Source organism: Heterodontus francisci, chromosome 17 (genome assembly GCF_036365525.1).
Source record: "Heterodontus francisci isolate sHetFra1 chromosome 17, sHetFra1.hap1, whole genome shotgun sequence".
NCBI classification, from domain to species: domain Eukaryota; kingdom Metazoa; phylum Chordata; class Chondrichthyes; order Heterodontiformes; family Heterodontidae; genus Heterodontus; species Heterodontus francisci.
This window is the reverse complement of record NC_090387.1, coordinates 89,619,916-89,634,266: the sequence shown is the minus strand read 5'-3', so window position 1 is coordinate 89,634,266 and position 14,351 is coordinate 89,619,916. Positions and strand designations below refer to the sequence as shown.

The window sequence follows — 14,351 nt, the reverse complement described above, 5'->3', positions numbered from 1 at the left end:
GTCCGCAAACTCAGTAATCAGACCAGCTACATTTTCCTCCAAATCATTTATATATACGACAAACAGCAAAGGTCCCAGCACTGATCCCTGCGGAACACCACTAGTCACATCCCTCCATTCAGAAAAACACCCATCCACTGTTACCCTCTGTCTTCTGTGACGGAGCCAGTTTTGTATCCATCTTGCCAGCTCACCTCTGATCCCATGTCACTTCACCTTTTGCACCAGTCTGCCATGCGGGACCTTGTCAAAGGCTTTACTAAAGTCCAGACAGACAACATCCACCGCCCTTCCCTCATCAATCATCTTCGTCACTTCCTCAAAAAACTCAATCAAATTAGTGAGACATGACCTCCCCTTCACAAGCCATGCTGTCTCTCGCTAATAAGTTTGTTTGTTTCCAAATGGGAGTAAATCCTGTCCCGAAGAATCCTCTCTAATAGTTTCCCTACCACTGACGTAAGGCTCACCGGCCTATAATTTCCTGGATTATCCTTGCCACACTTCTTAAACAAAGGAACAACATTGGCTATTCTCCAGTCCTCTGGGACCTCACCTGTAGCCAATGAGGATGCAAAGATATCTGTCAAGGCCCCAGCAATTTCCTCCCTTGCCTCCCTCAGTCTTCTAGGGTAGATCCCATCAGGCCCTGTGGACTTATCTACCTTAATGCTTTGCAAGACACCCAACACCTCCTCCTTTTTGATAATGAGATGACTGAGACTATCTGCACTCCCTTCCCTAGGCTCATAATCCACCAAGTCCTTCTCCTTGGTGAATACTGATGCAAAGTACTCATTTAGCACCTCACCCACTTCCTCTGGCTCCACGCATAGATTCCCATCTCTGTCCTTGAGCGGGCCAACCCTTTCCCTGGTTACCCTCTTGCTCTTCATATTTGTATAAAATGCCTTGGGATTTTCCTTAATCCTGTTTGCCAATGACTTTTCATGACCCCTTTTAGCCCTCCTAACTCCTTGCTTAAGTTCCTTCCTACTGTCTTTATATTCCTCAAGTGCTTCATCTGTTCCTAGCCTTCCAGCCCTTACAAATGCTTCCTTTATCTTTTTGACTAGGCTCACAATATCCCGTGTTATCCAAGCTTCCCGAAACTTGCCAAACTTGTCTTTCTTCCTCACAGGAACATGCTGGTCCTGGATTCTAATCAGCTGACGTTTGAAAGACTCCCACATGTCAGATGTTGATTTCCCCTCAAACAGCCGCCCCCATTCTAAATTCTTCAGTTCCTGCCTAATATTGTTATAATTAGCCTTCCCCCAATTTAGCACCTTCACCCGAGGATTACTCTTATCCTTATCCACAAGTACCTTAAAACTTATGGAATTATGGTCACTGCTCCCGAAATGCTCCCCCACTGAAACTTCGACCACCTGGCCGGGCTCATTCCCCAATACCAGGTCCAGAATGGCCCCATCCCTAGTTGGACTATCTACATACTGTTTCAAGAAGCCCTCCTGGATGCTCCTCACAAATTCTGCCCCATCCAAGCCCTTAGCACTAAGTGAGTCCCAGTCAATATTGGGGAAGTTAAAATCACCCACCACTACAACCCTGTTACCTTTACATCTTTCCAAAATCTGTCTACATATCTGCTCCTCTACCTCCCGCTAGCTGTTGGGAGGCCTGTAGTAAACCCCCAACATCGTGACTGCACCCTTCCTATTCCTGAGCTCCACCCATATTGCCTCGCTGCATGACCCCTCTGAGGTGTCGTCCCGCAGTACAGCTGTGATATTCTCCTTAACCAGTAATACAACTCCCCCACCCCTTTTACATCCCCCTCGATCCCGCATGAAGCTACTAAAGCCTGGAACATTTATCTGCCAATCCTGCCCTTCCCTCAACCAAGTCTCTGTAATAGCAACAACATCATATTTCCAAGTACTAATCCAAGCTCTAAGTTCATCTGCCTTACCTGTTATACTTCTCGCATTGAAACAAATGCACTTCAGACCACCAGTCCCGCTGTGCTCAGCAACATCTCCCTGCCTGTTCTTACTCTTAGTCCTACTGGCCTTATTTACTATGTCCTCCTCATTTACTTCACCAGCTGTCCTGCTGCTCTGGTTCCCACCCCCCTGCCACACTAGTTTAAACCCTCCCGAGTGACGCTAGCAAACCTAGCAGCCAGGATATTAGTGCCCTTCTAGTTTAGATGCAACCCGTCCTTCTTGTACAGGTCCCATCTGTCCCTGAAGAGAGCCCAATGGTCCAGATATCTGAAACCCTCCCTTCTACACCAGCTGCTCAGCCACGTGTTTAGCTGCACTATCTTCCTATTTCTAGCCTCACTGGCACGTGGCACAGGGAGTAATCCAGAGATTACAACCCTGGAGGTCCTGTTTTTTAACTTACTACCTAACTCCCTAAACTCCCTCTGCAGGACCTCATCACTCTTCCTGCCTATGTCATTGGTACCGATGTGTACCACAACCTCTGGCTGTTCACCCTCCCCCTTCAGAATGCCCTCTGTCTGTTCAGAGACATCCTTGACCCTGGCACCAAGGAGGCAACATACCTTCCTGGAGTCTCTTTCACGTCCACAGAAGCGCCTATCTGTGCCCCTAACTATAGAGTCCCCTATAACTATTGCTCTTCTGCGCTTTGTCCCTCCCTGCTGAACAACATTGCCAGCCGTGGTGCCACTGCTCTGGCTGCTGCTGTTTTCTCCTGATAGGTCATCCCCCCCAACAGTATCCAAAACGGTATACTTGTTAGAGAGGGGGATTGCCACAGGGGATTCCTGCACTGACTGCCTGCCCCTTCTAGCGGTCACCCATCTATCTGCCTGCACTTTGGGTGTAACCACTTCTCTAAAACTCCTGTCTATGACACTTTCTGCCACCTGCATGCTCCTAAGTGCATCCAGTTGCTGCTCCAACTGATCCATGCGGTCTGTGAGGAGCTGCAACTGGGTACACTTCCTGCAGATGTCGTCGCCCGGAACGCTGGAAGCGTCACAGACTTCCCACATCTCACAGGTGAAGTACTTCACCCCTCTAACTGTCATTTCTATCACTAATTAGTTATTTGATATAAAATAAATAAATACTTATTAAATCCTTACTGAATTATGATACACTTCACTATGTGGTCCCTAGTTCTAGATTTCTACAATAAATATTAAATGCCGTCTAAATACAGTAATCTCCTCCCTCTGGTTTAGTTACTCTACTTATTAATTAATTAGTGTTTTAATCGATTTTTATCAGTTTTATTTTCAAATTCGGTATAGATTCCCTACCAGCCAATCAGGTCACAGCTTTCCTGTGACATCACTTTTTCAGTTTTTTTTCCCCATCTGAGTCCACATCTGGCTTTGGGTTCACAGAACATTCTGATACCAAGCTGTGGGTCATCAAGTCATGTCCAGCAGACTGTAATAAAAGTCAATAAGGTTCTGATAAACTCCCATATGGCTCATATAGTACAACCCATGGGTAACTGAGGCACTCAGACCCAAAAGCTTTGATGGCCAATCTGTGTTGGGTTAGCTGATCCCAGGCAGGGAAGTGATTGGTGCAATATAATTGACCTGGGCTTCCTCGGGCTATTAATGGAAAACATCCACCTCTCAGCCACTAATCTGCTGGAGAGTCTGTGAGACATCGAGTGAATTTCTAAAACAAGGGCTTCTACTGTTTTAAATAGACCAATAAGGAGATGCGAGGGTACCACTGTCTTGTCAAACAGAAGATCGAATAAAAGTTTTAGAGGGGCACAACTAATAGAAAACTAAATTGATTAAACCAATATAAACTCCTCCAATGTAATATTATCAAGTGTGAACGCAGCCCTCCACTTTCACAAGTTTTGCAGTTGAGTATCCCACATATGGGGACAATGCAGAGACCAGCAATCCGAACATGCAATGGATTCTCCTCAACCTGGGAAATGCTTTCTATATCCTTCAGATTGGCCAAGTCGGACAAAACTATATTGCCCCAGTGTCATCAAACAAAATAAAACTAAGCTAACAAAATATTCTGCCTTTTCAAAGGGACACAAACAATAAATGTTAAAATAAAAGTAAAATACTGCAGATGCTGGAAATCTGTATTAAAAACAGAAATTTCTGGAAATGCTCAGCAGGTCTGGCAGCATCTGTGGAGAGAGAAACTGAGTTAATGTTTCAGCTCCGAGTCTTTCTGCACTTTCTGTTTTTATTTAAAACAATAAACATTCAAATTATCAATAGAGAAAAGGAAACCAATTGAATGAAATGATAATATTGCCACGCATGTCTGGTACACACTCCAGTCCCTCTGGAAAGCCTCAAGTGTAACAGCTCCTTCGTCAGGGACAACTAGACACTCAAACACCATCGAATAGAGGCACGCAGTCAGAGTGACCATCAAATAGAGGCACGCAGTCAGAGTGACCATTGAATAGAGGCACGCAGTCAGAGTGACCACCCCCATTTGGCGTATCTAACCTGGATCTGTGGATGGCCCCCTTGGCCAGACCTGTTGGAAAACCCACAAAGAGGTCCTGTAAGCTTTCCACTCTCTTCTGCACCAGCTGGCCAAATATCGAGAGTGAGGACTGAAGTGCAGCTGGAAGTTGGGAAGCAATCACTTCAAATGGTGGAAGAGGGGCTGCAACCTCTCCCACCCTATGTAAATGTGAAACATGGACTCATCCAGGCTGCAAATGTTACAGGCGGCCTGGGAGTCCATGAACTGACTTAAAAACCTATTGGATGGGACAGCTCTATGCAACACTCTCCATGTCCAATCCCCAATGGGACATGGCATTCTAAACGTTAACTCTCCCTCCTGCCACACCTTCAGGCACTTAGCAACTCTGGTTGCCAGGAATGCACAGGCATTCCCAATGTCGCAACAGGCACAAACATGGGAACAACATTCTATCATGAAGTTCCCCTATTTCATTGGCCCCACCCATTTGTGGATAGGCATTGATATGGACAAGGCCCCAAATCAACTCAAATTTTGAAGAATTAAAAAAGTGACAGAATATTATTCGATCCCATTCTGAATTAAAACCCCCGTTATTCACACCCCACTGCATCCCATACACCACCCACCACCTCACCCAGAAAATGAGGCTTTTAAACCAAAACCATCAAGGAAATCCAGAGTCATTATATCTGAACTTTCTCCGCACCTTTCCTGTTTTAGGCTTCAATCCCTGTCCCCTGGTTCGAGAGTTGGTCGGGTGCCTCAAACATATTATCAGGATTCTCCCGAGCCTATCTTCCCCATAGCTCTGGGATCTTCCTTCACATTCGCTTCATAGCTCCGATGCATTAAGCTAAGTACCAGTTTTCATGCCCTTTCCTAGACAGGCCTAATACCTTATCTCATCTCATCAAATCATCTCAGCCTCAGGACATCACTGCGGCAATTCCTCAGAATAGTGTCCCAGGTCCAACAATCTTCAGCTGCTTCAACAGTAATATTCCCTTCATAATAAGCTCAGAAATGGGGATGTTCACTGATGATTGCACAGTCTTCAGTATCATTCACAACTCCTCAGATAATGAAGCAGTCCCTGTCGCATGCAGCAAGACCTGGGCTATGATCAGCTTAGGCTGATAAGTGGCAAGCAACATTCATGCCAGACAAGTGCCAGATGATGACCATCTCCAACAAGTGTGAGTCTAACCATCTTCCCTTGACATTCAATGGCATTACCATCACGGAATCTGCCACCATCAACATCCTGGGGTGACCATTGACCAGAAACTTAACTGTAAAAGCCAAATAAATACTGTGACTACAAGATTAGGTCAGAGGCTGGGTATTGTGCGATGAGTAACTCACCTCCTAACTTTTCAAAGCATGTCCACCACCTACAAGGCACAAGTCAGGAGGGTGATGGATTACTCTCCACCTGCCCAGATGAGTGCAGCTCGAACAACACTCAAGAAGCTAAACATCCAGGACAAAGTAGCCGCTTTTTTGGCACCCCATCCACCACCTTCAACATTTAGTCTCTCCACCATCAGCGCACAGTGGCAGCAATGTGTACCATCCACAAGATGCACTGCAGCAACTCACCATGGCTCCTTCGAAAGCAGTTTCCAATCCCTCACCCTCTACCAGCTAGAAGGACAAGGACAGCAGGTGCATGGGAGCACCACCACCTACAAGTTCCCCTCCAAATCATACACCATCCTGACTTGGAACTATATCGCTGTTTCCTCACTGCCTCTCAGTCAGTATTCTGGAACTCCCTTCCCAGCAGCACATGACATGGACTGCAGTGGTTCATGAAGACGGCTCATCACCATCTTCTCAAGGTCAATTAGTGCTGGGAATAAATACTGGCCTTCCCAACGATACCCATATCCCATGAATGAATAAAAACATCCTTTGCTGTAGTACAATGACTAGAATTATAACCATTACACAAGTGTGATTGCATCAGCACTTCATATAGACTCATTATTCCCTCCTGCTCTTTCCTTTTGTCCAACATCTTAAGATCCAGTGAATTTTCCTTCTGACTGTTAACTTTTCAATCCCATCAGATCCATCTGTGTTGTGTCGTGTGCCCTGGTACTTTTTCAGAAGGAAGGGAAGAAAAGGGAAAGGAGGGGAGAAAGAAAGAAGTGAGAGAGAGTAATAGAATGAAAGAGAGTGAGAATTTTCTGTCGTTTACTCAACTTTAAAGTCCCTCTGAAATTTTGCCCCACTCCATTCCACCCTCTCAATCAATCATTCAGGTGGTAGCTAATTCCTTGAACCAAGTATGCATCTCAGTTTTTTGTTGTTTTATTCCTTTGCCAGATCTGGGGGTCTCTGGCAAGACTGGCATTTATTGGCTACCAGCGCACTGTTAAATGTCGTGTTTTGGTGTTAGTGTGAGACTGGAGTCACATATAGGCCTGGACGGGTCGGGAGAGAAGATTTCCTTCCCTAAAGGGCATTAGTGAACAAGCTCGGTTTCTGCAACAACCCGACAGTTTCATGTTCACTTTTATTGCGACCAGCTTTTTTATTTCCAGGTTTTTCAAACTGAGTTTAAATTCTCAAACTGCCAGGGCAGGTTTTGAACGTGTGTCGTCTGGATTACCAAACGAGGCCCTGAGGTTACATAACTGCTCCACTATCACACTGCCTTTCCCCACAGTGCAGGATGGGCGGTTCTTCTTTTTAAAAACAAACATAATCTTAAAGTCAAAAGCAATTGTTAACCTTCTAATTGATGTTGAAAGTATACCTGGTGTATAATCACCTCACAGGGAGTTGGAGTGCAGATTAACAGTGACACTGGAATGATTGAAGAGCAGCTGAGGTGGAACGGTCAGATACACTCCAAACAAAAATCAGCAGATCCCCTGTGGAAAATTACCAGAGAGGGCCCTGACATCTCAGTTCAAAGGTCGTTCACAATCAAACACAAATTAAAAAACAAGAAATGCTGCAACCACTCAGCAGGTCTGGCGGCATCTGTGGAAAGAGAAGCAGAGTTGACGTTCCGATGAAGGGTCACTGGCCCGAAACGTCAACTCTGCTTCTCTTTCCAAAGATGCTGCCAGACCTGCTGAGTGGTTCCAGCATTTCTTGTTTTTATTTCAGATTTCCAGCATCCGCAGTATTTTGCTTTTATACAAATTAAAAAACCCTGCATTCTCTCAGAAACAGGAAGCTGACATTTCCTGCAGATAAGCTGGCCTGTGTAAACAAGATTGTGAGGTGACTGTGGGTCAGTCTTTTCCTGTCTTCACTCTCTCCTGACTGTGAAACAGTGGAATGATTCACAGGGTGACGAACAGTCTGTGAATTGTCACTCCTTCCACAGCCAGAACCATCTTTGTATCAGTTGATAAGATGGTTAGTCCTATAATATGGGAGATTTTTATTATCTCCCACAGCCCATTTGATGAGAGGGGTCACCCACACCCACTAGATTCAGGTATTGTGCTCCATGTTAACCCAGATCTCTAGTCTCCACTTACCAGGAATGTCTGGAGGGGGGTTTGAACTTTACACCTTCTGACTCAGAGGCAGGAAACACGACCACTAGGTGAATAAGGTCATAAGGTCATAAGAACTTGGAGCAGGAGTAGGCAATTCAGCCCCTCGAGCCTGCTCATGGCTGATCTCATCTCGGCCTCAACTCCACTTTCCTGCCCATTCTCCATAACCCTTCAACCCTTTACTAATTAAAAATCTGTCTATCCCCTCCATAAATTTACTCAGTGTCCTGGCATCCACCGCACTCTGGGGTAGTGAATTCCACAAACTCACGACACTTTGAGAGAAGTAATTTCTCCTCATCTCTGTTTTAAATCTTCTACCCCTGATCCTAAAACTATGACCTCTCGTTCTGGATTGCCCCACAAGAGGAAACATCCTCTCTACGTCTACTTTGTCAATCCCTTAATCATCTTATATGCCTCAATTAGATCTCCTCTCATTCTTCGGAACCTTAGAGAGTAAAGGCTTAAACTGCTCAATCTCTCTTCATAAGACAGATCCCTCATCCCTGGAATCAATCTAGTGAAACTCCTCTGAACTACCTCCAATGCAACTACATCCCTCCTCAAGTAAGGGGACCAAAATTGTACGCAATACTCCAGGTGTGGTCTCACTGATGCCTTGTACAGTTGCAGCAACACTTCCCTACTTTTATATTCTATTCCTTTAGCAATAAATGCCAAAATTCCATTTGCCTTCCTTATTAACTGCTGTACCTGCATACAAGCTTTCTGTGATTCATTCACGAGGACACCCAGATCCCTCTGCACCAAAGCACACTGAAGTTTCTCTCCATTTAGATAATAATTTCCCTTTCTATTCTTCCGACCAAAATGGATAACCTCACACTTATCCACGTTAAACTCCATCTGCCAAATTTTGGCCCATTCACCTAACCTATCCATAACCATTTGTAAATTTCTTATTTCTTTATTGCAGCTATTTTAGTGTCATCTGCAAATTTGGCTATAGTACCTTCTATCCCTGCATCCAAGTCATTAATATATATTGTAAATAGTTGGGGCCCAAGGACCGAGCCCTGTAGTACCCCACGAGTTACATCTTGCCAACCAGAAAAAGATCCATTTATCCCGACTCTCTTTTCTGTTGGTTAGCCAATTCTCTACCCAAGCTAATAAATTTTCCCTAACCCCATGTGATCTTACCTCATGTATTAACCTTTTGTGCGGCACCTTATCAAATACCTTCTGGGAGTCCAGATATGCTCCATCTACCGGATCCGCATGATTCACTTTGCTTGTTTTTGCTTCAAAGAACTCTTGCAAATTAGTCAAACACGATTTACCCTTCAGAAAACCATGCTGACTCTGATGGATTGCGTTTTGACTTTCTCAATGTCCTGTTATTACTAATGGATTCTAACAATTTCCCAAAGACAGATGTTAAACTAACTGATCTGTAATTTCCTACTTTCTGCCTCCCTCCCTTTTTGAATGAGGGCTTTTTTATTAGCTTTTATTAGATTTTTTCCAATCCACTGGAACCTTTCCCGCATCCAGGGAATTTTGGAATACTATAACCAATGGATCCACTATCTCCGCTGCCACTTCCTTTAAGACCCTAGGATGTAGGCCATCAGGCCCGGGGCACTTGTCTGCCTTCAATCCCAATAGTTTGCTCAGAACTCTTTCCCTAGTGATGGTGATTTTTCGAGATTCCTCTCTTTCGATAACCTCTGCATTTCCTGTTAGTATTGGGATGGTGCTATGGTCCTCCACTGTGAAAACTGAGGAAAAATACTGATTTAGTGTCGCCGCCATTTCTGTGTTCCCCTCTATTAACTCCCCAGTCTCATCCTCCAAAGGACCAACATTCACTTTAGCTACTCTCTTACCTTTTATATACTTGTAGAAGCATTGGCTATCTGTTTTTATATTTTGCGCTAGTTTTCTTTCATAATTTACATTTTCTATTGTTATTACTTTTTTAGTAACCCTTTGTTGATCTTTAAAAGTTTCTGAATCTTCCAGCCTGCCACTGGCCTTTGCAGTATGGTATGCTTTAGTTTTTGTCTTTACGTTATCCTTAACTTCCTTACTTAGCCAAGGATGTTTTTTCCCCCTCTTAGAATCTTTCTTCCTCTCTGAAATATATTTTAGTTGGGAGGGATTGAATATCTCCTTAAACATCTGCCACTGCTCATCAACTGTCCAACCTTTTAGTCTTCCTGCCCAGTCCACTAGGGCCAAATCTGTCCTCATGCCGAGATAATTACCTTTGTTTAACTCCAGAACGCTAGTGTGGCTCTCCAATTTCTCACCCTCAAACTGAATTTGAAATTCCAGTATGCTATGATCACTATTCCCTCGAGGATCCTTAACTACAAGATCATGAATTAATCCCACCTCATTACACAATACCAAATCTCGAATAGCCTGCTCCCTGGTTGGTTCCACAACATATTGCTCCAAAAGACAATCTCTAATACCTTCAATGAACTCTCTCTCGAGGCCACCCTTGCCAATTTGATTAATCCAGTCTATATGCATATTAAAATCACCCATGATTATTGCAGTACCTTTCTTCCAAACCCCCAGTCTTTCCTGGTTTATACTGTGCCCCACTGCAGAACTACTTTTTGGGGACCTATAGATTACTCCCACCAGGAACTTCTTTCCCTTGCTATTTCTTATTTCTACCCAGACTGATTCTATGCCTTGATCTCCAGTGCCTAAGTCTTTTCTCACGACAGCACTGATCTCTTTTAACTAACAAAGCTAGGCCTCCTCCTTTTCCTTCCTGCCTATCCTTCCGAAATACTGAGGAAAATGTAGCTGGTCTGATTAGTAAGTTTGCGGACGACACAAAGGTTGGAGGAGTTGCGGATAGTAATGAGGATTGTCAGAGGATACAGCAGGATATAGATCGGTTGGAGACTTGGGCAGAGAAATGGCAGATGGAGTTTAATCTGGACAAATGTGAGGTAATGCATTTTGGAAGGTCTAATGCAGGTGGGAGGTATACAGTAAATGTCAGAACCCTTCGTAGAATTGACAGGCAGAGAGATCTGGGCGTACAGGTCCACAGGTTACTGAAAGTGGCAACGCAAGTGGATAAGGTAGTCAAGAAGGCATAAGGCATGCTTGCCTTCATCGGTCGGGGCATAGAGTATAAAAATTGGCAAGTCATGCTGCAGCTGTACAGAACTTTAGTTAGGCCGCACTTAGAATATTGCGTGCAATTCTGGTCGCCGCACTACCAGAAGGACGTGGAGGCTTTGGAGAGGGTACAGAGGAGGTTTACCAGGATGTTGCCTGGCCTGGAGGGCATTAGCTATGAGGAGAGGTTGGATAAACTTGGATTGTTTTCACAGGAACGACGGAGGTGGAGGGGCGACATGATAGAGGTTTACAAAGTTATGAGCGGCATGGACAGAGTGGATAGTCAGAAGCTTTTTCCCAGGGTGGAAGAGTCAGTTACTAGGGGACATAGGTTTAAGGTGAGAGGGGCAAAGTTTAGAGGGGATGTGCGAGGCAAGTTCTTGACACAGAGGGTGGTGAGTGCCTGGAACTTGCTGTCATGGGAGATGGTCGAAGCAGGTACGATAGTGACGTTTAAGAGGCAGCTTGACAAATACATGAATAGGATGGGAATAGAGGGATACGGCCCCCGGAAGTGCAGAAGGTTTTAGTTTAGGCAGGCATCAAGATCGGCACAGGCTTGGAGGGCCGAATGGTCTGTTTCTTTGCTGTACGTTCTTTGTTCTTTATTCTTTGTACCCTTGGATATTCAGTTCCCAAACCTAGTTTCTCTGCAACCACGTCTCAGTAATCGCCACTAACTCATACCCATTCGTCTATATTTGCGGTTCACTTGTTTATTTTATTCCGAATGCTTTGTGCATTCAGATACAAAGCCTTTAAGTTTGTTCTATTATCAAATTTCCCTACTCTTGTGCAATTCCTTGGTGCAATACGGCGTTCACATGTTCTGTCCCTTCCTTTTATTTTCTGGTAACATTCAGCCTCATCACTAACCTGCACTCCTACCTTCTCCTTTAACTTTGACTTCCTAATTTTCCATGCAACTGAACCCTTCCCCCCCCCCCCCACTATCTAGTTTCAAGCCTTATCTGCAGCCCTAGTTATGTGATTCGCCAGGACTCTGGTCTCATCGGAACCATTCCCTCTTTCCCCAGTACTGGTGCCAATGTCCCATGAATTCAAACCCATTTCTCCCATACCAATCTTTCAGCCACGCATTTACCTCTTTAATCTTATTGACCCTTTGCCAATTAGCTCGTGGCTCAGGTAGTAATCCAGAGATTATTACCTTTTTGGTTCTGCTTTTTAATTTAGCCCCTAGCTGCTCATATTCCCTCAGCGGAACATCTATCCTCGTTCTACCTATATCGTTGGTACCTACATGGACCACGACAACTGGATCTTTCCCCTCCCACTCCAAGTTCCTCTGCAGCCCAGATGAGATATCCTGAACCCTGGCACCAGGTGGGCAACACAGCCTTCGGGACTCTCGATCCTGGCCACAGAGAACAGTGTCTATGTCCCTAACTGTACTATCCCTGATTACGATGACATTTCTCTTTTCTCCCCCCACTTGGATGGCTCCCTGTACCACAGTGTTATGGTCAGTTTGCTCATCCTCCCTACAGACCCTGCTCTTGTCCACACAGGGAGCAAGACTCGCGAATCTGTTGGACAAGGACAAGGGCTGAGGCTCCTGCAACACTACCTCCTGGATCCCTCTACCTGCCTCACTCATATTCACACCCTCCTATCCCTGACCACTGGCAGAATTCAAGATAGTTAAGCTAAAGGCTCACTCCTGCAGCAGCAGCTTTTCAAGAAGCAGATGCAGTAAGAATTTGGTATGATTCCTACACCTGCAGCTTTGCTCTTGCTCCCACACCCACTCCTGAAGGGCTAATCAGCTGCCCCCTCCTTTTCCCTACCCTAAAGGGGGTACATCAGCTGCACTACCCCTCCCTATCGTCTCTCCTAAAGGGCTGCATCAACTGCCCCCCTCCCCCCTAAAGGGGGTACATCCGCTGCCCCTCCATCCTCTCCTCGAAAGCAGGTACATCAGCTACTGCCTCCTACACCAGAATTTCACCAGATGGCATGTTCTTGACAGGCCAGGTTTCCCGAACCATCAGCCCATGGTGAGACACCGCATCAGACAATCGCACACCTGCAGTTTTCCAGAGTACATTGGTGCCATGCAAGGGACCTTATCCACTCCCCTCGGCCGAGACTCACTAAACATCTGGGTGAGTCTAAGTGCTGAGATTTGGTCAGCTATTCAGCAACAGGGGCCAGCACAGGGGAATCCAATCCCATCCATAGGCTGTTAGATTTTCCAGCAGGCATCACAGGACAACAATTAAGAGCAGGAATCCCGAGGTACTGGTTCCCTCCCGACCCCAGGGCACGAGTGCCAGCTGGTGCCCAGGGATCAAACCTGGCCCTTTGAATCCGGATGGCTCGCTATCATTAGCCAATGGGGACTCTTAGAATAATTTAATGAATAACCTTAAACTGACCGAGAGAATGAATGTAAAGTGAAATTCATTGACTGGCAGGTGCAATATCACTCCCCCATCACAGAGGATGCAGGCAAAATGAGAAATAGGTGCCTCAGTGAGCGATGATATAGGCACAAGGGAAGCTCCAGTATGTAGCTGGAACTCCTTTCTGAGTCACAGAGGAGTGAAATAGGGAAGGGACACAGAGGGGTGCAAAATTAATTCTCCCCTATTGTGGGGCACAGGGACTATGGTTCCCAGCATGCCCACACTCATTAGAAATAGGGTGGGTAAAACCAAAATTGGTTCTCCAGAGTGACCCTGGGAAGGGAGTGGAAGCATGTTGGGAGGGTAGTCAATGCCCAGCGTGTCACACCCAGGACCTGGCAGCAATGCTGGAAGACTACGCAGGTGGTCAGGATTAGTGAATGTGTCTCCATCACATCTCAGACCACCAGACCACCCACCTCTCACACTGCTCAATGTACCACACCCCATCACTCACCCAGAATCATACCCTCACACTCAGGAGTCACTCATACTGTCCTGACACTACACCTAACCCACACACAGTGGCTCCATATACCAGCCTCACACCTTTCGCGGCCTCCTCATACTTTGAGCTATTCGGCTATGGCAGGTATCACCTGAACACACTGACTTTCAGTTAATGACATTTTGCTCTCTCTCTGATTGCCCACAGAGGAAAATCCAGAGCACCAGGACTTATACATCCTCTCAGAGCCCTGGAGGAGATAGTCCTGTGGATCATGGGCAGCAGTGCTACAGAGTCAGTGACATCTGGTGCAGCAGAGGCCTTCCTGGCTGGCAGTAACTGCTACCTGATGCATCATCTCCACGAACTCCTTACC

General features: G+C 45.6%; 1 long non-coding RNA gene across 1 annotated transcript in view; it reads right to left on the bottom strand.

Moving 5' to 3' along the window:
• LOC137379262 (uncharacterized) overlaps positions 1-14,351 on the bottom strand; it is a 72,023-nt gene that overhangs the window by 16,339 nt on the left and 41,333 nt on the right. The gene's annotated exons all lie outside the window — the stretch shown is intronic.